At 32.1% G+C, this 4,221-nt stretch overlaps 1 long non-coding RNA gene across 1 annotated transcript; it reads left to right on the top strand.

Moving 5' to 3' along the window:
• Positions 1 to 270: 270 nt before the first annotated feature.
• On the top strand, positions 271 to 3,939 carry LOC146745506 (uncharacterized). The gene is made up of 2 exons (XR_014929500.1): positions 271 to 402; positions 3,689 to 3,939. It is a non-coding gene; the product is annotated as an uncharacterized LOC146745506 (long non-coding RNA).
• Positions 3,940 to 4,221: the final 282 nt, after the last annotated feature.

Below are 4,221 nucleotides of genomic sequence, written 5' to 3'. Positions count from 1 at the left end.
TGGTTTGTACTGATTTTAATAACCATTTAGATCAGTATTTAATATTTGTCAAGACAAAATTGACTGTTCATTATTAGATTATTCGTGATAAAGTAACGCGTCATTCCTCATTGAAATGTACATTTCACAAGCTTAATTATAACTATATAGTCTGTATACATAATAACATATTTTGAATATACATTGAAATAAATGGAAACCTTTTCACAAGATTATGCACGTCTACACATTGCTTTGCACAGTAGCGTAGTTATTTCTATTTTTAGATTAAGGGCATTTTATTATAAATACTTTTATTACAGTGGTACTTCCAGTAAACGTAACATATTCAGTAGAATATCAACGTTTTAACTTGCGTGTCGCTGTATCGAGAAGTATACGGAGTCCTACAGTATTTCTACGGTAAATAGTTGTTATATTCCATATTGCATATTTAGCCAATGTCATAAAAGCGCTCAGGAATGATAAAGACCTGGCAACAATTGTCTAGGACATATTATTGTACATGCAAATATGGTATCTATTAATTTCAATTGGTATAGAAGTGAAAATATCACGCGTTACTGAAATGTGCAGATTAAAATATCTGTGAAATGGTTGGTGTTATTTTATTCACTCGGTAACCGGCGATATTTTTACGATTGCAATGAAAACAGAACAGCTGTTTAATATAAATAAACGTAATTCATTCAGGACGAAACAAATTAAAATATTGTTCAGCAATTATGTATTTCAGATTTTCCATGAAAACATTTTCCATCTATATCCATGTAATGTACTATAGTGTATCAATGTCTGTTAGCTTCGAAAAAGCTATTTCTTGTGACTTTCGCTGTAGCTGATAGCCGTGGTGGATGTCGCTGTGTTTAAAATACACTGGAAAAAAACCCAGCAGTAACAGATAATGACGAAGAAGGAGATTTGATATTTAGCCAATAGATATATCTCCAACTTTGTCATTCTCACTAACGTAAAGCAGCAATGTACCTACTGAAATTTCAAGTATGCTTGTCACCGACAGTACATGTAACTTCATCGCCCCTCTCGCCCGGCGTAGGTCTCTACTTTCCCTTCTTTAAATTCCATTGCGATATCCATCAAAACGGTAGTATATGACACCTATTCACTATTTTTTTGATGAATGTCCAAATTTCAACACGATGTAGAGAAATCGTATTACGTCCTTATTTTATTAATGGCGGTGATCCTGAAATAAGACCGACTATATGCGTCTCTGTGTGGTGGTATGATTTTGAAAAAAAATATTCGAAAGATCATACATGTCTACACATAGCTATGCACAGTTGTTTCTGTTTTCAGATAAAGAGCATTATACTATAAATATATTTTACAGTTATTTTACATCCATTATATGCCACGTATGCTGTAAAGGGGCAACGTTTTTACTTGCGATTCACTGCATCGAAAATTATACGAAAATTAGTTCTGAAATTATAGTTCTAAGACAAATAATTGATATATATATATATATATATATATATATATATATATATATATATATATATATATATATATATATATATATATATATATATTTAGCCAGTGTCGCATAGCGCACGGAAATTCAATTGTTTATATTCACACAATACTATATTCACACTAAATTATTCTAATTTAAACATATCAATGTAACGTCTAAGTGTAATTCCTTTCGCGTGTAACACTGACTTTAGGTCATGTCGCTTGTGACCTTAGAAACCTTAGTACCACAATATAATGAATATTTTAACAATTTAACAATCCAGTCTTGTATGCATAATATGACATTAATACCTTGAATGCGTCTGTTTTCAAAACACCTTATTGCAAAATTAGATGAAAAGAAATGCTATTAAATTCCAATACGAGTTTACAATGTCAACAACGGCCATGTCACAAGTGCGTTAAATAATAATCCGCGCATAAAATCTTTAATGCCAAGAGTCATTTGGGACGGTCTTCTGAAATCAAACCTATTTTTATCGCTGAGCTGAGGTTATTCACCACCATAACGCAATATTTTCTATTTTACGATGAATAGCAGCTAATTAAACATAACTCGCTCTTATAATTGTACAAAACTACTGTATTTTCCGTCTGAAAATTTAAACATAACAGGTAATTGCAAGACAAATAGTTGTAATTCTGACTGAATTCAATACGTACCAATGAATTGCCCAGTACCATGAACGTATAAAAAATAATATATATTATAAGGCACTTAACTGACAGTGTACTATTGAAAATATAATAACGTAGAACTGCATAACCCTTGCAGTCACACAGTGAAATAAAAATAAATGCCTAAATAAAAGTAATAAAAAAAAATGGATGACATTTTATACATATAATTTGCAAACTCTGTAAAATTGGAATTTATTGCACCAATGTCGTTCATAATATTGTGTGTATGTGCGTGTGTCAATCGATGTCAACATATAGTTGCATGGCTTAGGGTTAGTACACGTTTAAGGTATGCTACACTTATATTAAATTTAATATAACTTCGCCATGAAACCATGTAGACATATCTATGTTAAAATGTATGATGTTGATTCTACTGGTCTAATTTGTGTACTATTTAACGTATCTGCTTAAAAATATAGTCATATGTTCTTTCTATAATCCACATGACATGGTGAATTGCAGGAAAAAGTGGCGTTAATATTTGCAAAAAAGTCTTTGCTATATTTTTAGGAAAAAAAATCGACCGAATATTGTTGGCGGTTAGCTTAATATTACCCCCAACGGATCGTTTTGCTCTGAAAAATGGTGTATTTTTCCTCATTTGTAGCAACTTGTCTCTTTCTTCAGTTTCATGTCGTATTCAAGATGGCGGCCCCCATATAATAAATATCCGGCGCATTTATTTTATTATTACTTGAGCGCTAGCTGGCTGTGGAGAGGAGTATTTAGAAATAGGCTATATTATATATTTATTTAGCAATATAAATTTGGGGAGCAGTATATCATAATTATGCACATAACCTACTTGTTATTCTGGTTCAACTTATGGGAAGAGTGAAAACTAGACAAGTTGTGTACTCCAATGTAGGGCAGAAATATTAAAATACGGTGAATAAATCAATTTTTGAATACAACTAATTAATAGAGAATGTACAACCCATTTTACTTACGAAGCAGTGGGTAGTCAGTGTTTCAGGTCTTGAGTATATACCTCATGCTTTAATGCATACATAATACGCCGTGCTCAATTAACGCAGGGGTACATCTATATATACACAAATAAGTAATAGTAGCTGTAAATAAGAACGTATGAAGTAAAATTTACAGAAGTTACAACCCATTTTACTCACGAAGCAATGATTAGTCAGTGTTTCAGGTCGTGAGAGTCTACCACATTCTTTAATGCATACACATTACGCCGTGCTCAATTAACGCAGGAATACTTCTATATTTAAACAAACAAGTAATAGTAACTGTAAATAACGACGTATGAAAAAAATGACTGTAGTTTTCTTAGTATTTGGTTTTGTTCAAATTAAATAATTATCTATTTATTCTTTAATATAAATTGTTCACTTTCTATGTTCATGATACAGTGGCGACCATGATGTTGGTACACAATTAAAACAAAAGCATGGGGACTTATTTTTTGAATAAAATACAACGACTAAAAAGGGATAAATTCAGCAGGATATTTCACTTTATTTATGTTTTTTTCTAGAAATGGCTCGTGTTCCTATGCTTATTTTGATATGCATGGTCGCTACAACAATGAGCTTCGGGGGGAAGCGAGTTCCTCCATCCGAGCTATCATCCGATATCCAACTTGAAGATAATGAGCGAACAAGTGAAAACCATGATGACCGTTCAGAAGATCTACATGTCCTCTTGGACACTGGTGTCGTAGTACCCGGTACAACTTGAAGGAGTAAATCATTTGAATAAACGAGCAAAGTTTGTGATAATGCAGTATACATGTAGTCATTTGTACACTTTTCTACTTATTGTATCAAGTGTTACTTGTATTAGATATTAGGAAACCGATGTTAGTATACCAAAATGAGGATTGAAATACGAATACACTCAATTGATCGAAAATATAATATTCACCTTCAATCCTAAATTATATGCACACACAAAAATAAATAAAAAGTAATAACCATACGTCCTTCATGCATAGGACTAAGTGGAAATGAATAGAATGCATTGGAGGCAATTCGTCACGACTGGGGACAACTCATATTTTTGTAAAGT

Source organism: Saccoglossus kowalevskii, chromosome 5 (genome assembly GCF_978046115.1).
Source record: "Saccoglossus kowalevskii chromosome 5, keSacKowa6.1, whole genome shotgun sequence".
In the NCBI taxonomy this organism is placed as follows: domain Eukaryota; kingdom Metazoa; phylum Hemichordata; class Enteropneusta; family Harrimaniidae; genus Saccoglossus; species Saccoglossus kowalevskii.
The sequence above is the reverse complement of the archived record's forward strand: the minus strand, read 5'-3'. Positions and strand labels throughout refer to the sequence as shown.